Source organism: Leptonychotes weddellii, chromosome 5 (assembly GCF_054177405.1).
Source record: "Leptonychotes weddellii isolate Sample4059 chromosome 5, ASM5417740v2, whole genome shotgun sequence".
In the NCBI taxonomy this organism is placed as follows: Eukaryota; Metazoa; Chordata; class Mammalia; order Carnivora; family Phocidae; genus Leptonychotes; species Leptonychotes weddellii.
The window spans coordinates 61,216,039-61,244,002 of record NC_138373.1 but is presented as its reverse complement, the minus strand read 5'-3'; the positions used below and the strand labels follow the sequence as shown (position 1 = coordinate 61,244,002).

Genomic DNA, 27,964 nt, shown 5'->3' with positions numbered 1-27,964 from the left:
ATCCATCTGCTGTTCTGCATCCTCACTGCCTCCACGCACAGTTGGCCCCATCCCCTGTCCCTTTCACTGTGGCAGAAACTTGCCTCCACTGTCCCAGATTTTCCCCCTCGCCTTCCATTGCTCCCTCCCACCTGCTGCTAGGCTCAGCTTCACTATTGTCACTCTCCTGTTCAAAACCCCTCACTGACTGCCCACTGAGTGCAGAGTGGAGTCACAGAGCATCTTGCCTGCCAGGCCAGGCCCTCCATACTCTCATTCTAACCTGATTTTGCCCCGGATCCTTCTACTTTCCTATACAGATCTTTCCCATTGCCCAGGCAGGCTCACTAGTTCCTGACCACATCTGTGCTTTCTAGCTGGGCCACCATGTGGCCGAGTCCAGGGCTTGCCCCCTCACCTGATAAACTCCACCAAGGTACTTCCTGGCTTTGTGCAGCCCATGCGACCAGAGAGCCCCTGGGCCTTTGGACATGCTGCTTCTTCATTCTGGGGCACCCTCCTCTCCCAGCTCCACCCATCAGAACCACACTATTCTCAAGCTCCACTTCTTCCTTGAGCCTTTAATGGACACTCTTGCTAGAAAGGGTGGCTCTTATTCCTAAGTCTCTGAAAAAAATTGTATCTGAAGTGTTTAGTATTTCTTTGTGCTTATGTGTCAGATTTTATTAGAACACAAACCTCCTTAAGGATAAAGACCATGAATTACATTTCTGTGTATAATTTGCTGTGCCTAGCACTCCGGATGGCCCACAGTAAATGCTCAGTAAATTTCTGCTGGATGAATGAAAGAGTGGATGATTTATGCTGGGCTCGGGCCTACCGGATTTCACCATTAACCTCTGCTTGCGTTAAATTCAGGCACATCTATTAGGTCTTTTCTCATCCTTCTTTGCTACTAGACTGCAGGCAAGGATTGAATAGAACAGGAAGGATGTTCTATCATCCAGACTCACATAATGGTGAATCGGGAATTCTCAGGTATGTGAGTGTGCAACATCCAAGCCATCGCTCCAAGCCCTGAGTTCCAGGACAAGTCTCCAGGGCACAGGGATACAGGAGGCAGGGGCTATGGGTGAGGGAGCTTGGGGCCCCTGCCCCCCACTTCACCAGATCAACTCTGCTTAATATCTGTGTCACCTCTTGAGGTCTGATAGAAGCCAAATGCAATTAGAGGCCTTTTTTTTTTTTTAATGAAAAACCAAATCAAACCATAGATATGGTCCTAGGTAAAAATTCTAAACTCTTAAGAGAAATGTCTGTCTAAACCTATTTGTACGGGTCTTAAAGTACATGCCACGGCTTTCAATCCAGGGCAGTCCGGGCAACTATGACAGGACAGCCCACAGCAAAGCGCCAACACGTCCAAATGTCCGGGGTCCAGGGGAAGAGCAGGAGGGTGGGGGTGTGGGTGCCATGAACAAGTTGTGTAACTTAGTCCCAGTTCTCACCTCCCTAGACTCTGCACTCACTCCGAAGCGCAGAGTGCCCAAGTGGCCACCGCAGGGTGGCGCGGAGGTCGCAGAGGTCAGGAGCCTGCGCCCCAGGGAGCCCGTCCTGGGCAGACAGTCGTAGCCAGAGGTGACGCTCAGGCCGAGGGCGCCGGGTGCGGGCGTCCTAGCCTCTGCCTGGACCTGTTGATCTGGAAGGCCCTCTCTAGCTCTAACGTTTCAGACTCTGACTCAGCTGGCAGCCGCGTGGACCCGGTTGCTGGGGGAAATGCTGTGTGCACATTTATTCTGGGGTTGGATATTTAAAGAGCAGGAACTGTTGCGCTACATTTCGGAAGTGCTTCAAGAGGGAGGGGGCTGCAGACTGGGCTTTTCTTTAAACAGTTATAGATATCCTGTCCCGATCTCTCGGTCCACAAAGAGTAATTTTCTTCCCCTAAGAATCTGACGTGGGTCCTGCCCATTGTGTCTGCCTGGCTGGCTCCGGGCTGCTCGGTCCGGCAGGAAGCAGGTGGCCCGAGGTGGGACATGTGCCCAGCCCCCTCCCCGGCTGGCCGTGGGTCCCCTTCCAAGTGCCACCCCACTGCCATCTCGCTTCCAGAAAGCAAAGCGTGGCAGCGGCCCCTTAAGCTGCTGGGAGGGAAGCAGAGTGTTGGTCGGGTTCTCCTCGGTCACCCTCCCCTGGGGATGACAAGATGGAGATCCCTGGGCTCTCGGGGGTCTTGGCATAGGTGGGGACACTGGGGAGCCCAGGCTTCCTCTTCCACGCCCGCTGTTTTCATGGGCTCAGGAAACTGACCGAAAGCTGGGACTTTGTTTTCAAAGCCCTGCGTCATTTTTACTATTTAAACGGCCACTTTGGGCTGCTTTTAGGGAGGTGGTTCTTTTGTCGCTTTTCTCACTCAGGATGTTGTTTCCAGTAGATTTCCTCACAGACTCTGTCTGCTGCCTTTGTTTGCCTCTCCGAATGCACATGGAGAAGTCTTCGAGAATCCAGGCTGAATCAGTGAATTGGACCTGTGGTGCTGTGAGGAGCACAGTTAAATTTTTCTCTGATGACATTTATTGTTTTCCTTTCTGCTCACAGAGGTCATCTTGTCCACATGCTCATTATAGCACATTTGAGAAATAGAGGAAATAAACGTAGGTGATGGAAGAGGAAAGTTGGTATCACCCACAGTCTCGCGGCCAGAGACCCACCACTAGCGGCCTCCCCATGTGGTTTGTCTTTCTCTCTTTGTTTCTTTTTCCTGGCTGGGCTCATACTACACGTATTGTTAAGGAACCGGCTTTTTACACCCAACACTGACATTAACATGGTCCCAGGCCCTTGGAAGTTTTATAGGCACCACTTTTAAGCCTCTTTTGCTCTCCTTCGGCTCTGCCACCAGCAAAGCAGCATCAAAGACAGTAGCCAGTGTTCCCGAGGAAAGAAGGACGGGAAAACTGAACAGATACCATCATTTGGGTCTGTGTGGAAAGCCGAGATGGCTGGGCTGGTGGATGACTTTTATTTTTTCTTTCTGTTCTATGGTTTGCACGGTTTTCTGGAGCAAACCCCCGAGAAGAGGCGGAATGATGCAGTGATCAGCAGTGCGGGCTGTGGCATCCGGCGGCGTGGGTTCCTTGCTGCCGCTATCCAGGTGAGTGGCCCGCTGAACTGCGCTGTGACTCAGTTTCCTTGTCTCTACAGTGCGAACAGTGATGCTATTACTTTAGGTGGTAGGTAGGTTCTGAAGTTCAGATGCAGTGATGCATGAGAAGCCCGGTACTTATGGGGCAAACAGTGACCACGGTGGCTTTCCATTAGCCTTGTAATAGTAGAAATGCTAAGAGTTATGGGCTTATGCGCTGAATCGTGTCCCCTTCAAATTCATCTTTGATGTCCTAACCCCCACAGCTCAGAATGTGACTGTATTTAGAGATTGGGCTTACAAAGGAAATTGAGTCAAAGTGAGGTCATCAGAGTGGGCCCTAATCCTGTAGGACGGGTGTCCTTATAGGAAGAGATGGGGACCCAGACACCCCCAGAGGGGAGACCACGTGAGGGTACCTAGTAAAGGTGGCCAACTACAAGCCAAAGAGAGAGGCCTCTGAAGAAACCAACCCTGCCAACACTCTGATCTCGGGCTTCCAGCTTCCGAAATTGTGAGAAAATAAATTCCTGTTGGTTAAGCCCCCCAGCCTGTGGTACTTTGTGATGGCTGCCCTAGCAAATAATGTAGTTCCTTGGTAGGCGTATTGGCACTGCTGTTGTTTACGGCCTCTCTGCCCGGAGTTCCTTACAATCTAAGAGCAGTGCCAAGAGGTCTAAGAGACGGTGGAAAAGTCTCATACAAAGAGAAAAGAGCTCCTGTCACGGACCCAGCAGAACAGCACCGTTCCCTTTGCCCACTCCTGGAAGCTTCCTCCTCTTCCCAGCATGCTCAGTGTCCTCGGGATCTCCTCGGGGCCCCCACGCTCATGCCTCACCACGACTGTTTCTCCCCAGAGAGCAGCCAAGACTCTCAGCTCCATTTGGAGGGAATTCACTCCTTCCTCCTCCAGGAGCCGTGGCCAGCCCGTTTCCCAGAGAATGCCCTCTTTTCCTGAAGGTGTATCTGCATTTGAATGAAGGGGTTTTAAATCCTCCAGACACCAACGAGACGTGTTGACCCAGGCTCCCTTTGCATCAAACACGATGGTTTCTTAGGCTCGGATTTCTTTTGAATGCTTAAATATATTTATTTTTTATTATTGTTTTAAAATTTATTTTGTTGTGGTAAGAACACTTAATAAGAGATCTACTTTCTTAACAAATTTTTAAGTGTATAATACATTGTTGTTGAAGATAGGTACAATCTTGCGCAGTAGCTCTCTAGAGCTTATTCATCTTTTTTTCAACTGAAACTTCATGCCTATTGATGAGTAACTCCCCTTCCCGCCCCTGGCAACCACCATTCCACTCTCTGAGTCTGTGAATTTGACTTTTTTTATTTTAGATCCTTCATATAAGTGGGATCATGTCTTTGTGGGACTGGCTTATTTCACTTAGCACAATGTCCTCAAGGTTCATCCATCTTGTCCCATATTACAGAATTTCTTTCTGTTAAGTCGGAATAGTATTCCATGGTACGTATCCATCCAATTTTTGTTATCCAGTCATCTGTGGATGGACATTAGGCTGTTACCACATCTCGGCTATTGTGAATAGTGAATGCCAGAGTACTAACATCTTTGCGAGATCTTGATTTCAGTTCTTTAGGATAAACGCACAGCTGTGGGATGGGATCGCAGGGTGGGATTTTAAAGACGGGGAAAGGAGGTCCCCGGGAGATGCACGTGCAACCTCTCCTCAAGTTATCTGAGCACAGCTGCCCTCTACTGAGAGTGCACAAGTGGGGAAAAAGTGGCTGTTGGGTTGGAATACTTTTGTCTTTGCAAGCTGAGGGTCAGCTCCTTCTCCTCGGCTAGACAGGTAACCGCTACGCCTTGTTTGCTAAGCCCACCCCTCTCCAGGCACCCTATTTTCTCAAGAGACAGTCTTATAAATCTGGCTAATGACTCCCATTTCATTTCCCCAAACTCCATAGAGGGAAATTATAATGAAGCTCAAATACTTGCCAGGTTATTCATGGGAAAGACCTTTGGCTTTTAAAGAATGCATTTTAGATGGCTGGATTAATCGAGTGGCACATTACAATATGGCCCTGCTGAAGTTTGCAGGAGGTCCCTGGCACCTGGCATTGTGCATTACACAATGCTGCCAGGGAGCATGAATTATCTTTACAGGAAGAGGCAGGAATTAATATGTCAGAGGGAAAAGACCTACTGGCAGCACTTGGTGAAAGCCCCGGACCCTTGCTCCTTGTCAAGGTCTTGCAAGGTGGAGTCATGATCACACAGTTCAAGAGCGAGCGCCCTGAGCAGGATCCTCTCCGAGAAGGGTCCAGGGCAGAGCAGCAGAGAATTTATGCACTGCCCCTCTCCATCTGGCCCTGCTCACCTACAAGGGTGGGAGCCGGAGTCTTTGCAGCCTTGGAAAGAGACACTTACCTAGATGCTTAATTTATGACAGGCATGTTGAAAAAAAATGCTGATTTCATTCATTTTATTACCTCCCTGGCACAGCAAGTTAATTAAAAAAAAAGTATGATTACTGCCTTGTGCTCACTTAAGAGGTTGATTTGTAATGTAAATCTATGCATTTGTACGGTACATACATTGATAGAAAAGTAATAATAATGATGATAGCGTCTATCACTAAATTAGTTGCAGACCGGGGGTGGGGGAAGGAGTTATACACAGATTATTTATAACCCTGCCAGGCCAATGTTAGTCAATTCCTTTTATTGATGGAGAAACTGAGGCTCAGAGTGGTCAAGGCGTTTGCCCAAGGTCACACAGCTGAGATGCGATATATTGGAATTTGACCTCACTTACAGGATAGTATTTGTGGCAGGGTGAACTGGAAATTCTCTCTGTCCACCCTGCTCCATCCCACCATCTGCGTCCCCCTGATCATCACCATGGTCAAGGGAGGACCCTGGGCATTAGGGAGAAACAAGACTGACAGTGTGGTTCACCATTCTGTAATGTGAGGAAGCTGAGGACTATGACCTGAAGCAGACTATATGCTGCCTACAGAAGTGCAATTTTAATAAGAGACAAGTAGGTTAAACGTAAAAAGATGGAAAAGGATACACTATGTTAACCATTAATCAAAAGAAAACTGGAGGGAGGATATTAATATAAGACAAAGTAGATTACAGAGCAAACAACATTTCCAGGGAGCAAAAATGTCATTTCATAATGATAAAGGGATCAATTAATCAAGAGGACATAACAATTCTGAATGTTTATGTACTGAGTGACAGTCCTTCAAAACACACAAAGCAAAAATTGACAGAACTGCAAGAAGAAATAGACAAATCCACAGTTATAGTCCAAGATTTCAATACCACTCTCAATAATTACTAGAACAGGTGGGCAGAAGATTAGCAAGGACACAGAAGACTGGGACAACACTAGCCACCCACTTCTCTTGATTGACATTAATAGATCACTGCAATCAACAAGACTGGAACACGTGTTCTTTGCAAGTATACGCCCAGAAGATGTTGCCAACTATCTCATACTCTGGTCTATAAAACAAGTCTCAATATATTTAAGCATATTCAAGTCATATAAAGTAACATCCTCTGACCATGGTGGAAGTAAATTGCAAATCAATACCCAATATTTGGAAGATCTCCAAAAAATTGTAAATTAAACAACACCTTGGTAACTACCCAGTGAGTCAGAGAAAAAATTATATGATTATCTTAATAGCCATATAAAAAGCATTTACAAAATCCAACCTTTGTTCCTAAACACACACACACACACACACACACACACACACTGTAGAAGACTAGTAGTAACTAGCCTCTATTTCATAAGAGGCACCTACAAAAATATATAACTAACATCCTAATTGCTGGTGGGAGACTAAATCCTTTCCCTCCCCTAAGGTCTGGAATAAGAGATGTCTGCTTTACAACTTCTGTTTGACATTGTACTGGAGGCACTAACTGGGGAAATTAGGAAAGATAAAGACATAAGAGACATTGCTTGCAGACAATATGGTCATCTATGATTGAAGTGATCAACTAAGAAGTGAATTATTGCAAGCCTGCAGGGTACAATATCAATATACAAAAATCATTTTCTTGTTTCTTGTTTTGTTTTTAGAGAGGGAGAGAGAATGTGGGGGCAGAGGGAGAGGGAGAGAGGGAATCTTCAGCAGGCTCCACGCCCAGCTTGGAGCACGATTTGGGGCTCGATCTCACAACCCTGATATCATGACCTGAGCTGAAATCAAGAGGCAGATGCTTAACTGACTGAGCCATCCAGGTGCCCCCCCACCCAAATCACATTTATTTCTATATGCTGACAGTGACCAACCAGGAGTTGGAATTAAGAAAAAAAATAATATCATTTACAATAGCATCCAAAAAAATGAAATTGGAATAAATCTGACAAAAGACATGCAAGATCTGTACACTGCAAACTGTGAATCATTGCTGATGGAAGCTGAAGAATACCTAAATAAATTGAGAAAGGTACCTTGTTATGGGTGAGTAGACTCACTATGGCTAAGATGTCAGTTCTCCCCACATTGATCTATTTATAGATTTAACACAATTCCTACCAAAATCCCAGTTGTTTTTATGTAGAAACTATCAATTGACTAAAATTCATGTGGAAATGCAGAGAACCTAGAATAGCCAAATAACTTTGAAAAGGAGGAATGGCTACCTGATTTTAAGACCGTCAAAAAGTTAGGACTTTAAGCTCTTTCTTATATCTCTTTTTAAGCACAAAACCTTGCCTGCGACTCCCTAGAAGTCTTCTCATTGACCTGACGTTGAGGATGAGCTTTGTGGGAAGACCTGGGGGCTGTTCCAGAGAAGGGGAATGGATAGATGTGCGACACACAGAAATAAGAGTTATTCATCCTAGGAGGGCCACAAGAGGAATTCATGGTGAGCCACTCATTCTCTCTGGTAACTCCCAGTAAACCAAATGTGGTTGCAGGGGGCGTGATCATGCTGGACCAACGACACACCTCAGGGCCACAGAGCCCGGGAAACAGTGGGAGGGTGGTATTAAAGAGACCCTTGATGAAGACGTAAGAATGTGAAATGTCTTCCCTTGTGAGGCACAGGGAAAGTCTAAGGGAGCAAAACTTCCCACTTTGTCCCTTTTCCAACGGTATCACCTTTAGAACAGTCGGCATTGTTCAGTGGAGAATTTCTTACAGGGAATGCAGTCCTGGGCATTGGGCAGCCCTAGGTTGACAGGACCGTTAAATGGGAATAATAATTCCCTAGGAAACAGGAGGGGACCCTTCCTCCTTCTTTCCTGGTCCAAGCCCCTCAGATGGAGGACAGAGGAAAGGGTGGCCATTGAAGAAAGTCCAGGAGCTCTGGGGTGCCAAAGAAAGTCAATGAGGGGGAAAGGAGGGGGAGAGGGGGTTAACACCCAGTCCTCAGAATATCCTGTGGATGGAATAGCCAGCCTTCAGTTACAGAAAGGGTTGCTGCCCGAGTAATATTGGAATGACACATAACAAACAAAGTAACTTGCAACTTCTCTCAGAAGGAGCTGCTCTTAGAGTCCACAGACAGAGACCTCGCCCCGAGGCCCCTTTCCTGACCCCCCCTTACCCTAGCTCTCTGTGCCCTCACCATGGAAACTTCCAGATGGCAATCCCTCCATGCTATAGGTCTGGGGAAAGCAGACAGGAGGCCTCAAATAGAGGAAGACACGTCCCCTCTCAATTCAGTCTCATTTCTGGCCCCCAAACTGACATCTTCCCAGGTCACACACAAAGATGTGTTCTTGTCCTTTGGCCACCACTCCTAGTACACTAGAATGATAATAAAATTGCAAAACTTAATGTCTGCTATGTGCCAGGCACTGTTCAAAGTGCTGTACAAATGGCGACTCTTCGAATGCTCACAACTGCATGTGGGAGTTGCTATTATTATTATTCCCATTTAACGGTTGTGGAAACTGAGGCACAGACATGTTAGTAACTTAGCCATGACAGGTCTCTGTGTCTTCCCTGAACTCCTTTTCCATTCAGCTCCATCTTTTTTGGAAACAGTTGTGCCTTAAGAACCTGGTGCCTTAAGAACACCAGGTGATACAGAGAAAACAACCACTTTATAAATACATACACCCAATTCCCATTACTGAAGAGAAACCCTAACTTACTGGTCTTTTTCAAACTACTTTACTATGTTCAGGTTTCTCAACAGGTTCTTACTTTACTACCATTGGCCCATAATGATGATTTTCTTTTTCCCTCAGGAGAAAGGAACGTTTGTCCCAGGACGACTTGGTATCTCCTTGGAAGACCAAAACTGCTGACACTATAAAAATGGGACAGTTTTTAACTACCAAATCTGTGGTGGTCAAGACTGTGTGTGGGGTGTGGGACAGGAAGAGAGGCCAACCCCTGACTTTCACTACAGATCCCTACCACAGAGGATGTCAGACCGAATGTTAGAAACCAGGCTGCTGTATCCAGACTTCATCTCTTTCTTTTTAACTTTTTATTTTGAAGTAGTTACAGATTCCTAGGAAGATGTGAGGCTAGTAGAGAGTTGTCCTGTGGACAATTTCTCCAGCTTCCCTACAAAGGTGACATCTTAGACAGAAACAGAACAATGAGAAGGATAGACATTGGTACAGTGGTGTCACACATTGGGCCATTTTATCACATGCCCACATTTGTGTGACCAGCACCTTAGTCAAGATCCAGAACTCCTTCCTCATGATGAAGATCTCCCTCCTCCTCCTCCTCCTCGTTCCTATCCCTTGGCCACCATGAATCTGTTCTCTACCTCTTTAATTTTGTCATTTTGAAAATGTTATGTAAATAGAAGCATAGACTATTTACCTTTAATGTAATTATTCATATATTAGGGGCTAAGTTGGCCTTTTTATTTTTTGTTTTCTGTTTGTTCCCTTTGTTTTCTTCTGTTTTTGTTTTTCTGTACTTGAACATTTTTCAGAATTCCATTTTGATTTTTCTATAGTATTTCCAAGCGTATCTCTTTGTGTAGATGGTTTAGTGGTTGGTTTAGGTATTATGTTATACGTACATAATTTATAGCAGTCCACTGCTGTTGACATTTTACCAGTTTGAGTCAAGTGCTGAAACCCTCCCTCTTTTTCAGTTCCTATTACTCTCCCTTGTTTATGATATAATTTCCTTAAGTATTCCTCTTCATGCATTTAGAACCAATTGAACTCTGTTATAATTTTTGTTTCAACCAAACACAATTTAGAAAATTCAAGAAGTCTATTGTATTCATCTTTTTTATATTCTTCCCATTGTTCTTTTTCCCTCCCAGAAGCTTCTTTCTGTTCAAGAATTTTCTTTAGGTGTTTTAGACTATGTCTGCAGACCACAGATTCTCTTAGTTTTCCTCATCTTAAAATATATCTCTTTACTTATGAAGGATATTTTCACTGGATACAGGAGTCTGGGTCAACGGTTCTTTTCTTTCAGCACTTGGAAAATGTGGTGCCACTTCCTTTGGGCCTCTGTGGTTTTTGTTGAGAAATTCTCTGTCATTCAAATTGTTCCCCCCCCTTAAGGTAAGGTATTGTTTCTCTCTGCTTTCAAGAACTTCTTTGTGGGGGGCGCCTGGGTGGCTCAGTTGGTTAAGCATCCAACTCTTGATTCCAGCTCAGGTCATGATCTCAGAGTCTTGAGATTGAGCCCAGTGTCAGGCTGTGTGCTCAGTGGGGAGTCTGCTTGAGATTCTCTCTCTCCCTGTCCCTCTGCCCCTCCCCACCATGCATACACTCTCTTTCTCTCTAAAATAAATAAATAAATCTTTAGAAAAAAGAATTTTTTTTTGTCTTTAGTTTTTAGAAGTTTGACTATGATATGTCTTGGTATGGTTTTCTCTGGGTTTATCCTGTTTAGGCTCCATTCAGCTTCTCAGATCTGTAAATTTATGTCTTTTGCTGAAGTTTGGAAATTCCCAGCCATATTGCTTCTAATGCCTTTTCAGCCCTTTTCCTCTCCTTTGGGGACTCTGGTGACATGAATGTTAGATCTTACAGGATAGTCCCACAGGTCCCTGAGGCTCTGTTCATTTTTTTTTTTTTATTCTATTTTCTTTCTTGTTTAGACTGGGTACTTTCTATTGTTTTATGCTCAAGTTTATTTATCCTTTCCTTTGCCCTTTCCATTCTGTTGTCAAGCCCATCTGTTAAGTATTTAAAATTTTGGTAATCATCTATTTTTCAGTCCCCAAATTTCCATTTAGAGAATTTACATGCTTGCATCTTCTATTTCTTGGTTGAGACCTTTCTTTTTTGTAAGTGGGTTTGTAATTGCTCATTGGAGCATTTTTATGATGGTTGTTTTAAATTCCTTGTCACATAATTCTAACATTTGTATTGTCTTGGTGTTGGTGTGTATTGAATGTCTTTTTTCACTCATTGTGATTTTCCTGCTTCTTGGAGTGGTAAGTGCTTTTTGTTTGTGTCCTGAACCTGGATATTGTGTTACCAGACTCTGCCTTTTATTTAAATCTTCTTTTTTAGCAAGTTTCCACTGACACTGCATGGGTCAAGGTGAGGCAGAGTTCTGCCCCACTGGATGGTGGTGAAAATTGTGGTTTCCCATCCCCCTTCCTCTGACACTGGGGGAGGGGGAGGTGCCACCTCATCACTACTGGGTGAGTGTGGGAATTCAGGGTCCCTATGTGGTCTCCACTGGCCCTAGGGAGAGGGTTATAACTGGTGGGTGGGACTGAAGTTTCCAGATCCCTACTCAGTCTTCTCTAATGCCAGTGTAGTGGGCAGGAGAAGGAAGGGCACCTCATTACAGCAGGCGATGTGGATAGGGAGGCTCCCGGTTCTACCTGTGCCGATGGAGTGGCAGTATGACAACATTTTTTCCCTTGGTGCCTGGCTGGGGGTGGAGTGGTTATTGTCTAAAAGTTTTCCATCTTGTTAGGTTGCCCCCTTTCTTGGTCCTTTATCTAGGGAAATATACTTACTTGCCAATATTTACATTTATATTAAGTATTTGTATATAAATATATAAAATAAATATATTTATTACTAAAGATATAAATATATATTTATCCCAGGGTTTTTATTTGTTTTTAACAGGTGGAACAGAGAAAGTGTTTATACTCCGTCTTGGTCTGGAGATCTAATCTTAGAAGAAAAGAATCCTCCATCCCAAAGCACAAAGAGAAGGATTAGTCTTGACCACTGCCAATGCCCCAGCAGCAGCAGCAGCTCAGTGGACAGACCACCCAGATGGGAGCAGAGACTGTTTGCTAAGCAGAGAGCTCTCAGCTTTTGACTCATAACACAGACTTGATCCATTCAGTATGTTTTCAACTGTTCAGCCATTTTATTCACTAGATTTTGTTTTGCAGAAACAAGCCCCCTCCTTCTAAAAGTGAAGATTTGCCATTGTAAGATTTAAAAGAAAAAAAGTCCTACTGACCTTGAAAACTTTTCTAGAAGCAAAGTTATAGCACTGTAGTTAGAGTGCACACTGCCCTCCAAGAGAACTTATTTATTTGGGGTAGCACTGCTGAAGGTATTTTTTATCAAACAAAACAAAACAGAAACAAGTCACCTTCCTTCAGACATAATCTCTCCCCTCTACCTTCACTGGGTCTCAGGGACTCCTGGGGACTTCTGTGTTATTATAACTTCCTGGAGAAAGGCCAGGCTTTGGGCTCCAATAAATCAACAAAAATGTGTTGTATCAATGGACGCACAACATTGGCTTTAGCCCTGGAAGTTTTGTTAAGGAGTCAGTGACCAGTTTCACTTGCAAATAACAATTAGTTACCCAACACCTACAGGCTAAATTTAACAACAAGTACAACATTTCTGCCAATGTTTTCTTTTTTAAACCTTCATTCTTTTACTCATTCAACAAATATTTACTGAACACGTATTTTGTGCCAGGCACTGCTGTAGGTGCTGGAGATACAGCACCAAAGAAAACAAACAGAACTCTGCCTTCATGTTGGCTGACATTCTATTGGGAAGACATATGATAAACGTGGTAAGTAAATGAAATACATAGCACGTTGGAAGGTGATAAGTGCTCTGGAGGGAAATGAAGCAGGAAGGGAAGTGGGAGTGCCTGTAGATCGGGTTGCATTACAATAGTGTGGTTAGGGAAAGCCTCATTGAGGGAGTGACATTTGAACAAGAACTTGAAGGAGGGACAAGCCAGGTAGGGAGGGAGACATTCGAATTGCAGGGCCAAGACACTCCACACAGTAGTGACAGCCCTGAGATGAGAGTATGCCTGGTTCGAGGAACGCCAAGGAGGCAGAGAAGACTGCACTCGGTAGACTACCAGTCAGGTCAAGTAAAGACAAGTCTTGCAAGTGAAGTCTTCCCGGGAACCGGCCAGGTGTGGGAATGGGGGCCAGGCCGTTGCTTTTTGCTGAGATTGCAGGCTGCTGGTTTTCAAGGCTACTATGAAACTGGGGAGTGGGGGATGAGAATCAGTTAAGTTACAACACCATAAAGCTCAGTGTTCTTACTGAGATTCTGCCTTTTTTTTTTTTCTTCCAGTAAACTCTCCTCAATTGTGGCAAGTCCTTTGGTTAATTTTCTGAGTTCTGTAAAAGTTGATTCTGCTGATTTCGGCCACAGTTCTCATTGTTTTTGCAGAGGAGAGGATTTTCAGAGGTCTTCACTCCATCATTCCCGCTGCCATCACTCTTGAAAGGACACTTGAGGCTCGAAATCGACATAAACCAAGTTGACTCTGGGAACGTACCCAGAGTTTTCAGTGGACATGCAGTTTGGTCGGACCAGGGGCCCCATGCTGCAGGAGAGTGGGAAGAAGGCAGGACAGACAGCTTGAAGCTGTTTTCAAACTGGCATTCAAAGTTTTTGAGGAGAAAAGTGAACATGGTGAAAATAATGTTTTAAGATTAATCCGGCAGGGAGTCTAGGAGGTGAGCCAGAATAGAAGCAAGAAGACCAGTTCCTTTGGTCGGAAGGGAATAATTGTGTACCTGGGAGAAGTGATAAGAATAGGTTGGTGTGAGAGCTTTCTTTCTTTCTTTCTTTTTAAGATTTTATTTATTTATTTGAGAGAGAGAGAATGAGAGAGAGCACATGAGAGGGGGGAGGGTCAGAGGGAGAAGCAGACTCCCCGCAGAGCAGGGAGCCCGACGCGGGACTCGATCCAGGGACTCCAGGATCATGACCTGAGCCAAAGGCAGTCACTTAACCAACTGAGCCACCCAGGCGCCCGGTGTGAGAGCTTTCTGAAGGAAGCTTCTGTGGAATGGCCAACGACTGGTTATAGGGGAAGGTTTCAAAGTACATGTGTGCATATAATTGTTTTCTGGAGTTATTGATAGTGAGATGCCAACCCCTCAAGTTTTCTGCCTGCTAGCCCAGAAGTTATATAGCTCCCAAGGGGGTCCTTCTGGCTTCCCCCTCTTATTCCACTTGCCCCCCATGAATGACCCTCCCAGTGAAATGGTGGAGTATCTTGAAGTTCATGGCCAGTAATTTCCCCCAGTGGTCTGCTCCTGGGTGGGGAGGCACAGTTGGTGTTCACACAGCCAGGCTTGACTGTAAGCACATGAAATTCTTGAATCATAGGGGCCCCTAATTTAAAAAAAAAATCAATATGTTTGTCATCCGTTTGCTGGTGGGGGGCACTGTGCTAAGCAAAAGAGGAACCTGGCACTTTCCTTCTGGGTTATCACTGATAACCAGAACCTCTTTTCTAGGTACACTGGCCCAAAGGTAAGGGGGTGTGTGGGGGGCGGGATCTGAAATCAGACACAGCAGGTGCTGAGATTCCTCCCCGCCCCTCCCGTGCTGCTCTGTCTCCCAAATGTTGGATCCAAACCCTTCTTTAGGTATCTCCAGACATTTGGATCTTTCAGACTATCAGAGACACACCTCAAGTTCTGGGCCAGATCAGGCCAACATTAACCTTAAAAGCGGGGAGACTGATTAAGTCAGACACAAAGCATTTCCCAAAGTGTATTCCATGGAATTCTGGTCTCATGAGTGTCTCCTCAGAAAGAGGTCTAACAAGCTGAGGAAATGCTCCATTCTCTACTCCCTGTTATATGAGTTACAGTGTCACAGTGCATGTTAGTACTTGGAAAGCTCTGAGAAGTCCTATAATAAGAAACTTTCAATCTATTTAACTTAGCATTTCCTAGTCCTCACTGACCATAGAACTCGTTTTCCTTTGGACAATCCACTTTGGAGCCAGGCCTTTAGCAAGTGTCCCTTACTCTCTTCCCCTATCTTTCTCTGGTCAGACACAATATGGCAGCCGTTCACATCCTTGTTCTGGGGGCTTTAATCAGTGCTGACCCTTGAAAAAATGAGGACTTCAGTTCAGCACATGGCTGCCACTCAGACAGCCCAGATGGGACAAATCTGCTCTGCCAAATTGTCCCCGAAGGTCCTGAAAGCTTAGAGTTTCCTAGAGACTTAGAAGCTCCAACTGCTATCTTATCTCAGACCTTCCTCTAGGGTCCTCAGCGTAAAGCGGGGTAAATAGTAACTACTAAATTTGCGGGATTGTGGTGAAGTTATTTAATACATGATCATGTATGTCAAGGGCTCAGGACGGTTCCTGACACACAGTGAGCTCTATACGTGTTCGCAAGTCTTGGTCTGAGGACCTTTTCTTTTCTTTTCTTTTCTTTTCTTTTTTCCTTTTCTTTTCCTTTCCTTTCCTTTCTTTTTTCTTCTCTTGCCTGAGGACATTTGTTAATGAACTTTTTTTGTATTCATTATTGTTAAATTATGATTATTATATAATGTTAGCTGGATCTATTCTTCTTCTTCTTCTTCTTTTTTGTATAAATGGTCAAATAGTCCTAAGCAGTTGTCTGTCTTGCGTACAAGTGCACGCGAACACACACACACACACACACACACACTCCACTCTCTTCCTCTGAATTCACTGATTCCCACTGATCTATGTCTCAGGGCCTGGGGCCCATTACAGGCCCCCTGAGGTATTAACTCAAAAGATGAGAGAAAGAGAAAAGAGGCTTTCTTTGGGGAAGAGAGATGGGAGGAAAGGGGGGGGCGCTGCAGATATATAGGACCATAGTTCAGTGAAGGTCCCGGCAGTTTTATAGGGGAACAACACAGAGAGCCCTGGCCCAGCCGTTCCCACTGAGGCCAAGAAGAAGCCACTGGGCTCTGTAAATCTCTCCGAGGTAAGGTGTGTGTATCACGTGTTAGAAAACACTGTCGCACGTGCGGGAAGGAAAAAGGATGTAAGCGAATGGGAAGGACATTTCCCCCGGAGGTAAATGCTGGCTGGGAGGGCGGAGGCGCCCTTCTCCCGAAGAGAGGAAATGGCCGGGTTGGGTGTGCTCTCCGCTGCCCACCCTCCCCCGCCTCCCCCGCCTCCCCCTTGCAAGAAGCCCAGAGGACTGCTCCCCCCAGTACAAGCAGGCACTGGGAATGAGGTAACAGCAAAGGGGTGTTTGCCTGTCACCATGAGGGAGCATTTCCGAGAAAGTGGGCTGGCTCTGGAGAGCCCAGCCTTTCCTCCCAGGCCTCCTTTTCTGAAGGGATGGGGACAGAAAGGAAGCCAAGGAGACCGGGCCAACATTTCCAAACAGAAGAGGTGTGTCCCTGACCCTCAGAGGGCAAGAACTGGGCATGCCACGGTGCCACATTGGGAAGCGTGCCGCCCGGCACTCAGTGCTGTACCCATGTCACCTACCACGCTTGAATGACCAGTCAAAAGCTCTTCAAAAAATACATGCCTCTTTGTGCATCTTGGCCAGGTAATTAAAGGTGACGAGGTGACACAAACCTCCCTGGCCGGCCCTTCTCCTGGGCAAGAAGAAAGCTTCCGTCAGAACTGCTCTGCCCTGAAATTTCTTTCTTCTCTGTCACCCCTGCCCTGGGAGAGGGCAGCCAGCGCTGGAACCTCCAAAGCGAGGCCCCGTCCCGTCAATCCCTGGCCACTGGGCCTGCAAATCCGGCGGACCCTCCCTCCAAACAGAACGCAAGGTTGGGTCCCCTGTGAGCAGTCTGACATCTCACACACAGAAAAGGGACAGGTCCAATTTAAAATGTGTCACTGTCTGCAGGCCCAGACGGGGAGGGACGGTGCTAACTGGAGGGGTGGGAACGGCGCCAGGGAGGCTCGGGAAATGATATGCTGCCTGCCAGGTAGCGGGCCCTGCTGTTTTCCAGACGCTTGTGGTGCTGGCCTGATTCACAGCCCAAACATTGCGGGTGGTGCCGAGTTCCCTCTGGAGGTGACTGTGTCCCAGGTCTCTACCTGCAGAGTGGGGGTGCGGATGAGCTCTCAGCTAAGCTCTAGATTCCCTGCTGCACCAGAAGGGCTGGGACAGCCTTCAAGCCTGACTCCCGCCCGCCCACGTCAGCCAGGCCCCTCTGGAACCCAGCCCCCACACCACACTGCCACCCCTGCAAAGGAGTCAGCTCAGCCCTGATTTGTGTGTCATTTGAAGAAACTGTTGTCTGTTGCCTCTGCGGCCGGCCTTCTTGCCCCTGGCTGCCTCGGGGGCAGCTCCTAGCAGGTGGGATCCTGCAGGCCTCGCCCCTCCTCCAGCCGGCCTGTGGCCCTGCTGGGCCCTGGTCACAACGGCTGCCTCTCAAGGCAGGGTGTGTAGCTTCCATTTGTTCTGGAAAAAGTCCCCACAGGCAACCTGGGCCTGCCTGGGAAGCCAAAGCACAGGCTTCCAGGAATGCTGGGGCCGGTCTCCAAGCTCAGCTCCTTGATGCTGCAGTTCAGGGAGGCATATGGACTCCGGTCTTTGTGTCCAGTGGAAGATACCAAAGGCCTGTGTGAGGAGGGGGTCACCCGGCCGGGACAAACCATCGCATCTCATCTCTCCTCGAGGCTGAGGCCAGGCAGGACAAAGCCCACGGCTTTCCTTCCCGTGGTAGCCATGCAGAGGCATCGGCAAGGTGGGGGCTGGGGCTTGATTCCGTGAGCGCAAGCAGAGCTAGTATCCGGAGGCTGATGGCTTCTGCCTGCTCGCCACAGACCGGTTTTCTGAGGCAGGCCCTGGGCCCCCTACTACAGGGCCTGAACTGGGAGATCCGCAGGCTTCCCGGACCCCCACCTGTTCCAGGACCAAAGCTGCAGTCGGGATCATTCCTTATAAATAGCACTCACCTAATCCAAGTGCTAAATTAAAGAAGACTTAAAATAGTCACACAGTCAACACCTGGTTTACTGCTCCTGGTAGCCAACAGCTCCCACGTTACTAAATGCGCATTTTCTGTGACCAGTTCCCCACTTACCAAAGCTCCGTCGCTTGCCTTGAACCCGAAGCTGTTTTTCTGTTGTGCTGGGTGTGGTCAGTGTGTTAAGGCAAGTCTTTGGAGAACAGTTTGACGAACATGGGCCCCTGTGTGATCGCGGGCCCTGGCTCTCTCCACGGACCGGCTCTAGCAGCAGGAGAGCTTCCCAGCCCCGTCCGGTTTTCGTCTGTCTCTCGGTGCTCACAGTAGCGACCTGCACTAAGCCCCGGCCCCAGCCACCACAACCACAAGTCCCCACGCTCAGGTCTTGCTTTCAGCTCAGGCCGCTCCAGCCTCAGGCGACAGCTGCAAATCCTCTCCTCACCTGCTGGGGCCTCAGCACCAGGCCTCTGAGCCGGGGCTGCACAGCGGGGCCCCAGTGCGGAAGTATATATATTTGGGTTTTCAACAAACATTAAGTATCAGCTGAGTGTCATGCAGTACATTATGTGTCCGGGTTACAAGAGGAATAGCCATGGCTCTGCTCCTGCCTCATCAGGGTTTTGAACAACAGGGGTAGAGGTGGTCCTGTGCTGTGAGTTTATTCATTCATTTACTCAAGCTTTACGAGGGCCTTTTAGGTGCCAGATACAAGGACACTCCAGATCCCAAACTGAATGAAACCTAGTGCCCACCACACAGGAGCTTGCAGCCCAAGGGCAACATTAGATAAACCAATGTGTACAGGGCAGGAGGCCACAGATTATGGCAGAAATATGCAGAGCAAAAAGTGGGGGCGCCCAGGAAGGTTGTCTACAGCAGAAAGCTCCAGTCCAGCGTTCTGGTGATGACGCTGGAGCTGAGGTTTCAGGGGCGGTGTGGTAGATTAACGGTGGCCCCGGGTCTTTGCCACTCCTCCACTGAGAAGTAGACTCTGCCTCTTCTGCCCTTGAATCTGGGATGGGCTAACTTTCTTGACCAATAGGATGTACTAGAAGTGATGTTCTGGAATTTCCAAGTCTAGATAAGACTTGCTGCATTTATTTGCTGGCTCTTGAAACCTGTAAACAGTCTGACTGTCCTGGAGGGGTGACATGCAGGTGCTCTGACTGACGGTCCCAACTGGGTCCAGCCTTCAAGCCATCCCCACTAAGGCCAACAGCCACGGGAATGAAGTGCTCTTGGACTCTCCAGAGCAGCCCATCTGCTAGCTGAGTAACACTGAGTGACCTCTGTTGATGGTCAGGAACATGAGGAACAGAAGAATTGCTCAGCTGAGCCTTGCCCAAATTCCTAGTCTACGAAATATTAAGTAAGTGCTAGAAGGTAAGGCCTACATGGGGGTGGGCAGACAATCCCCGTTAATGGGGGCAGGGAGAGTGTGGGAGAGTGTGCAGGCTATCCCCCTGGTCGCAGCAAATAGCGTAGCTTGGTGCTGGGTATCTCAGTCATGTGTTCCTTTTTCTTCATCAAGATAAATTATCACCACCCCCCCCCGACAACCACTCCCTACTCCTCCACAATTAGGCATTCTGGCATTCACGGATTCATTTTTCAATTTGCTTGAAATACAATAATTTGATGTATATTCATCACACTAGCAACACTGATTCGCCACTTCTCTGGCACTGGATTCAGCACTTACATGAATTATCTCATTTCATCCTCACGATATCCCCTCATGAGGCACTTAGTACAGCCAGGTTTGCTATCATACTAGTTTTAAAAATAAAAATTCGTGGGCGCCTGGGTGGCTCAGTTGGTTAAGCGACTGCCTTCGGCTCAGGTCATGATCCTGGAGTCCCGGGATCGAGTCCCGCATCGGGCTCCCTGCTCGGCGGGGAGTCTGCTTCTCCCTCTGACCCTCCTCCCTCTCGTGCTCTCTGTCTCTCATTCTCTCTCTCTCAAATAAATAAATAAAATCTTTAAAAAAAAAATAAAAAAAAATAAAAATTCCTTTCACCGTAGTTGATGTATTAGGGAACCATGCGATCATACTGGGAATTTTGTTTGATTTTGTCCACACGCACAGACAAAACTGGGATGCAAAAGCCTGCACCTAGCTGCACCTGAAAGGCCTCCCGGTTACCTGGGTGCACCTGCACAAGAGCCACGCCCCCCACATCCGGTGTGGGCACTTCCCACCCAATGTCACATAGCCCTTCTCCCTCCACTGTGAGGGCAACTCACACACCAACTGCCACTTCTGCAAGCAAACTCCAGGTCTCGGGCAAGGGAGAGCGCCAGACTTATCTGTAGCAGTTATGTACATGCGTGAAACGGTGCTACGGTTATCATTAGGTTTCTGCCTTACTCTATGTGTCACTGGTTAAGTGTTTGGGGGCTGTGCCGCAACCCCATTTCCCCCATAAGCCTTGAGGTTTCTATCTTGCGCTTTTGCAGAGCAGTGACTTTTAGGAACACCTATGTCCCTATTGTGGCAGAACCGACTGCACCCTTATCTCCATCATAAAGACGAGGAAAGGGAGGTTTAGAAGCGGCTGGCCCAAGCTGCTTAAGCGTAGCACCCGAAAGTCAAAGGTCTGGTTGAGAAACCGGACTCTGCCTGGGTTCCCCCGTGTCCCGGCTCAGGGGCTTGAAACCTTGCACTGCGTTTCTGGGTAAATGAGAGAAAAGGCCACTGGAGGAGGGCCAAGGCTTTGAAACTCCCGACTGCCCTAACGTAGTTCCCTGGTGTCCCTTTTCTCTCCGGCCCCCGCCCCCCCCGCTCTCCGGGCGCACTGGCCCCGCGCCCACCTGCCCGGACCCTTCCTTGCCGCCAGCCTGTTCCCCGCAGGGCTCGCTCTACCTCTTCAGCGTGTGGTGCGGGCCCGGCACCCATCTGGGCCTCATCAATGCTTCTGGAGCCCACCACCCTGAACAGGAGGCTTGCTGTGGCGGGCAGGCAGAAGGAGCCAGCCTCCTGGGGCGGGCGTGGAGCAAAGCCCGAAGGGCCCGCGGCAGCTTGCACCAACACCGACCCACAGCAAAGCAAACTGCTGCCCGCGGAACCCCGGTGTGATGGGAACTCCGCCCCCTACACCTGATCCTCAACCAGAGGGACAGTGACCTGCAGCCTGAGGGGACTGCTGGGAGGCTCTAAAGGTGAAAGCAGGCTCCTTGCCCCTCCCATTTGTCCTGGAGCCTGCGCGGCTGCTTTTCTTTGCCCTCCTTTGCCGGGGTTGTCAGAAGTCCACCTAGGTTTCCTAGCTGATCCCACACTCCCTCGGTCTCCAGGAACCCCCCACCCCCAACCCACTGAAAACTGCAAGGTTCTCTCTGTGTGTCTTTAGAACTGCATGCCCTGTGGTTTCCCATGCTCCTTTGGTAATTAATTGTAATTAATCCACTCTGTGATGAGGCATTAAGTCGTCACCTGGTGCTATCTATTACTTAACTTCTCAGGTACAGGCAGGTCCCCGCTTAAGATGAATTGTGTTCTCAGGTCAATGGAAAGTGCTGTCAGAATCAGAACACATGTTTCCATAGAAGCTGTGTTGCAGTGGGGGGTGGGCCCCTAGGTCATCACATAAAAGCCTATTTAACCCATAACAGTGTCTGAACCAGGCCAGAGCAGAGTTTGGTGTGCTGGACCACTGGGGAGGTCCTTCAGGAGGAAAGGGAAAGCAGAAAAGAGTTGATTCTTCCTGAGTACAAGACCAGCTGTCAGGAAAAAACAAAACAAACCCCCCAAATATTGAAAGGATTGAATGCACATGCTTCCATCTCTCCTTCTGGAACCTTCTCCCATCTACTATTCTTTCCTCGCCTGTCACCCTCCCTGTGCTTCATGCCTGCCCTTGGAGCACCCAGCCAGATGTTCCTGTCCTCCAGAATTCCTAGAATTGTCTCCTCCAAACCTTCCCAACCCCACAAGAGTTCTCATTTTGTTTGTAGGGATGATCCAAGCAAGACATTAGGAGAAAGACTAATAAATGCACCACTACAAGGAGGATGGCAGAGAGGTCAATGGCAGAGGATTGGAGTCCCAGCTACTGTAGACTGGTGACCTTGGATGAGGAATGAACCTCCAGCCTTAGCTTCTTCCTCTGCTGATGACACAGTTATAAGGGTGCGGTGAGGAGGAGGAAGAGGACGTGGGTGGACCTAAATGCTTTCCTGGGTGGGCGTCTTAAGAGCCCAATGACCGTTTGCTATTAGGTAGTGTAGGACTCAGCAGCATCCAGGCCTGCAGGCATCCCTAATGGGAAATAACCCAAGCTTCTCAAATATGTCTGTTTGGACAATTTTTTTCCAGCTTCTATTTCTTCAAATATTACTTCTTCTCTATTTTCTCTTATGTGTCCATCTAGGACTCCAATTTCATTTATTTGAAACATTTTTACTGATTCTCACAGGTCTGTTAAGCTTGAAGAAGCATCTTTTCCCCTGACTGCTTTGTCCTAGATATTTTTACTCATCTCTCTTCCAAGTCATGAAAACTGTCTCCAGCTGTGTATTATCATTGTTTAATCTATTGGATCCTTATTTTCCATTATTGTGGTTTTCAGTTCTAGGAGTGCCATTTGGTTCTTTCTTCAAGATTCCAGTTCTCTGGTGAAATTCCCCATCTTCTCCATTTTTTTCTTGAACTGTTGATCATAGCTACTTAAAACCCATGTCTGTTAAGTTTAGCATCTAGATCATCTCCCTCTGGTTCTACTTTCTGTTTTATCTCTTTCTATTCCCTCCCTCCCCCATCCCTTAACCCACTCCATTTGCTGCTATCTCCTGGTTGTCAGGTAATTTTTTAATTGAGTGTTGGACATCATGTAGGAAAAATCATGAAGAGTTTGGCTGATGTTACCTTCTTTCAGAAAAGATTTACTTTTCTTCTGAGAGGCTGACAATTTGCTGATCTCCTTGAGATTATTTCAGGTTTTCTCTTACTCCTACGGGCTAGCTCTTCCAAGTCCTCAACTAAACACTTGGGTCTCTATCACTGACCTTCCTTCTTGCCACACCCTCAACTCGTTTCTGTGTCTCCAGCACTGTAAGACTCTGAAGTTGATATTTGACTTTTTGACCTCTTAGAGGCTGATTTTTGCTTAGTTTCTCAGTCTCTACATGTGATGGATGCTGTGATGCACTGGCCAGGTCACCATTCAGGAATGAAAGACTTATTTCCCCATCCAATTAAAATATCATCAGAGGGCAGCTTGGGGGCTCAGTTGTTTGAGTGTCTGACTCTTGGTTTTGGCTCAGGTCATGATCTGATGGGTTGTGGGATTGAGACCCTTCTCAGGGTCCGTACTCAGCTGGGTGTCTGCTTGAAGATTCCCTCCCTCTGCCCCTCTCCCTACTCGTGCAAATGTTCTCTCTCTCAAATTAATAAATAAATCTTAAAAGAAAAAAAAAGGAAGGCAGCCTCCAATCATCACCGTTCTTTGGGGATTGTCTCTTCTGAAGAAAACTGCTTCCCCCCAGGATCCACCTCATTCCAGGGGTAGCTGTACCCTGTTCAACAACTCAGGATAACTCAGAAGGCTTCTTCTTGCTTTAGAACTCCCTGTGGGGTCATCAGAGGCTGGACCTGCAACACAGTCCTGCCTTCTTCCTCTCCCTTTCACAAAGGTTGATCCTAAACACCCTCTAGTGAGCATCGTGCTTACTAATCTCTGTTTTAGGGAACCCAACCTGCCACGTTAGGCCTGTATAAGCACACTTAGAAGCCAGCAAATGCCTCCAGGGGAAATTGTGCACAGAATATTAGGTACATATCAATGCATTTCCAATGTCTTCAGGATCTTGGCCCCTTTGGGGCCCTGGTTGCCTTGGTTGCTCTCCAGTGCTTTCCAACAGTTGGCCTTTGTATTTTATCCAACTTTATAGTTGTTCTCAGTGGGGGATTAATCTGATATCATCCGTTCCATCATAGCTGGAAGCAGATCATGCTTACTGTTTTAATTCTCAGAAGCCAGAAAGAACGATGAGGGAAACTGTTGTAGTGGACCTAATTCTGTTCAACAAAGAACAGTTGGTTGGAGATGCAGAAATGATGAGAACATGAGGAGGAAATGACCTGGATGTCTTTGACTATGCAGGGATCCCAGGAAGGGGTGTACAGAATATAGCCAGATCTATGCTCTGGACTTTAGAAATACAGACTTCAATTTCCCAAGGAAAAGATATAGACTCCTAGGACCATTTAAGTAAAAGTGAAGAATTATCAAAAGACTCTCAGAGTAAAAGTGAAATTTTGCTATAAAAAGTGAATTTCCTTCTAATGACAAAATATCTTAAAGACGGAGAAACAAATCTAAAAAATAGACTGATATGCTGGCCTGCCTTTTGGTATTTCTTTTTGGAGTATAGATTACAAATAATGGTTATAGATAGACAAGTTAATCATTTGGACAACAGCAACAACAACAGAAGGACCTAAAGGAGAGGCTGAAGAGCTGGGAGAAACCTAACAAAGTAAGATTTAACAGGACAATAAATTTACTCAGGTCCCGAGAACCCAACTTCACAAGGGCAGGGTGATAAAAATCAGGTTTAGTAAGTGTTGATGTGAAAAACAACCAACCAGTAAAACACCTTAAGCACTTAAGTTTACTTGAAACACAGTATGAATTTGTCATCAAAAATAATCTTCAGTCATGTTGAGAGAAGTATAAAGTCTCAAATGCGTTCCGGGCTATAGTCTGACCTCCACAGTCTGAGGGGGACAATAACCAATGCGCTGTGTTCGGAGCAGTACCAACAGGGTGGTGGAGGGAGTGAATCGCATCAAGTACTTCTGAAGATATGAGAAGAAGTAGGTGTGTTGCAGGAGTTGTCTTCAAGGAAGTCTTTGGCTACCAGGTTGAAGAGGCTTTTGGGTTTTTTTTCCCCTTCACATGATAAAAGACAGATTGTGGGGAGACAGAATTAGATTCAAATATAACAAAGAATTTTAAATGAGCAGAACTGTTGGAAAGCAGAATGGGCTTCCTTTAAAGATGGTAGTGTCTCCTCAGAGGAGCTGGACAATGACGGTCAATCGTTGGTTGAAAGGTAGAGGAGATAAGGGAATGTTTTGGTTGGCCCATATTGTTTAAAACGTTTGAGTGAACATTAAAGTTTGGGAGATTTTAAATAAAGTGTCAAATGTCTGGGGTGCCTGGGTGGCTCAGTCAGTTAAGCGTCTGCCTTCGGCTCTGGTCATGGTCTCAGAGTCCCCGGATCACGCCCCTCATTGGCCTCCCAGCTCAGCAGGGAGTCTACTTCTCCCTCTGCCCCTCCCCCCTCTCGTGCTCTCTCTCTCTCTCAAGTAAATAAATAAAATCTTAAAAAAAAATGAAGTGCCAAATGTCTGGATTTTGTTGAAGAATCTGCCAACACTGGGCCCTCTTTTCTGCATGACAGCCAACCAAATGGAGCTAATTTTCTCCTCCCCTTTACACCAGCCTGTTTTCTCCAGCTCCCCAAAGTCTTTCCCACTCATGCAATGCATGCTCTCGTCCAGGTGACTTAACTCAGTTCCATCACCTGCACGCCACTGTCGGCACTGGAGTTTGAAACCCCCGTTGGGGAGGAAACTCAACTGATAGACAAGGGCAGGGTGACCCCACAGCCTTGCCATCCACCCCTTCCTAGTGGGAACGGCCCTCCCAGGGCCCCTGCTGCCAAGCTAGCTGTTCTGTACCGTGCTTCTCCATGTTGGACTGAGCAGTTTGGGTTGACACCTGATCTCAGGGCTGTCCGTTCACAGGGTGACAGTAACAAGTAACTGGGCCTGGCATGGAAAAAAATGTGCTGAACCAATCAAACGTTCTCTCTCAGCTTTTAAATCTAAGAAACATGGTGTGAACCAGCAAGTTTGCAATGGTTTTGATACTAAGGAGAGGCTAGAAAAGCCATAAAGGACCACAGGCAAGTTGAAAGTGTGAGGCAGTTAAAAAGAGTTCATTTTTCTAGGGATGAGAGGGAACATGTGAACAGAGAGGCAGAGATAGACCTTGAGACCTTTGGCATGAGAGAGACAAACCAAGTCGCTGGGCCCCAGAGCGGTCTTGGATCCTTATAGTTTTTCAGCTTCGTGCGTTTTCTTACAATTTCTCCAGCTAAGTGGAGTGTTCTCTTGTCCTGGCACTCAAGAAAAGCTAATCAGAGCCACTATTAAGGCCTCTGCTAACCTGAGAGTCTGTGATCCTACAAACTGAACTTAAACGTCTACCTCCCTGATATGACTCCCTTCTTAACTCCCCACTGTGGACAGGTAACAGGTGCTGTAGGACTCATCTTTAAGACTCCGTGCCCCACTTTTGCTTCTGCAACAAAGGTATACGTATAATTCGAAGGCAAAAACGTGCGAGCATGTGAAGATCTAATTTTATCACATTATCATATTCCCAACAAGGAAAAAAAAAGCGTGTAGGTAAACCTCCTTGCTTTCTTATATACATCTGTCAGCTCTAATCAGACAAACCCCACTTAAGTGATCGAAAACTATTCAGAGGCTGTCATCATTCTTGTGAACCTGAAGAATATTTAACTTGTTGATTAAGTACTTAACATTACAAATTAATGCAAAGCTGTCTATCAGTTCTGGGGTGATTATTTTGGAAATGGTGTGAGTTTTGAGGTTGCTGTAATAATGGATGACCTGTGTGACATTTAAGACTTGCATCAGCCCTTTTTGAGGAGTTGCTCTGAGGGCTCCAAGGAGAAAAAAAAAAGATGCAGATTATCACATCACAGAGTCGCTGATTTGTCTTTTCCAGGCAACTGTTGTTGAAATGGCATGACAAAGAACTTTGGGCTGTAGCTGAGGGAGTGGAGGGAGTTGAGGAAGTGCAAAGAAAATTTGTTATTGAAGAAAGCTGCCAACTCTGATGGGTCTCCCTGGCACCAGCCGAACAATCTGAACCCGGTCTCTGAGTAGTCACAGAGATTGGGGGACACACAGAGACAAAACAGCTGGGTAACTGACTGAACTTTCCACTTTGCAGCCAAGTCTTTTGGCGTCACAGAGATTAAGACTTGACTGATCTCACTGGAAAATTGTTCCAGCCTTTACTACACTCTGTTTTCATAGACACCGGTTGAGCATTCCCAGGGAAGAAATATCCACACCTGCTTAATCATTTCAAAAACAATAGATACAGGGACCTTATTACAAATCCGTGAAACAAACAATTGTGTCTCCTCTCCCCGTTTTTGCTAGTTTCAAAGATTTCCTCTTTTTCAAGGAAAAGGTATCTTTGCAATTTCTAGTAATAAAGACAAATTAACAAGAAACGGTCAGAGAGAGAGCGCACACATGTTTTAATGTATTTTTAAGTCATACACAGTAGAATACAGTAAAATTAGCTCCTTGTGGTGTGTGAGTTTTGATACATGCATAGCATTTTACATCCATCACCACAATCCTTTGGGGAACAGCGCTATCAGCCCCTGGATTCCCTGCACCCTCACCCTGGCAACCACTGAATTGTCCTCTGTCTCTCCAGTTTTGCCTTTTTCAAAATGTTATATGAATGGAATCATAGAATGTGTAGTCTTTTTGTTTATTAATTATTGATGTATTAACTTTGGCTAAAATTTTCACAGATACAGTGGTCTGTGTAGAGAGAAGAAAATCTGGAAAAATATTTTGGTTCTGCAGGATCTTAAAAGATAAGAAGAAGGGAGTGGGGAAGTTGCTGGGCTCATCTGCAGAATCACTTTCATCTGTGCAGAGAATCTATCTTAAAGGTGGTGAGAACTGATCCCAAAGATAGAGGTACCCAAACTTAGCCTCTGCAACACTCAGAGGAAGAACCCATGTG

The 27,964-nt window shown here is 46.6% G+C and overlaps 1 long non-coding RNA gene across 1 annotated transcript; it reads left to right on the top strand.

Annotated features, from left to right (window-relative positions):
• The first annotated feature begins 2,078 nt into the window (after positions 1-2,078).
• On the top strand, positions 2,079-16,042 carry LOC145721684 (uncharacterized). The gene is made up of 3 exons (XR_014145523.1): positions 2,079-3,091; positions 7,788-7,954; positions 9,288-16,042. It is a non-coding gene; the product is annotated as an uncharacterized LOC145721684 (long non-coding RNA).
• The last annotated feature ends 11,922 nt before the right edge of the window (positions 16,043-27,964 follow it).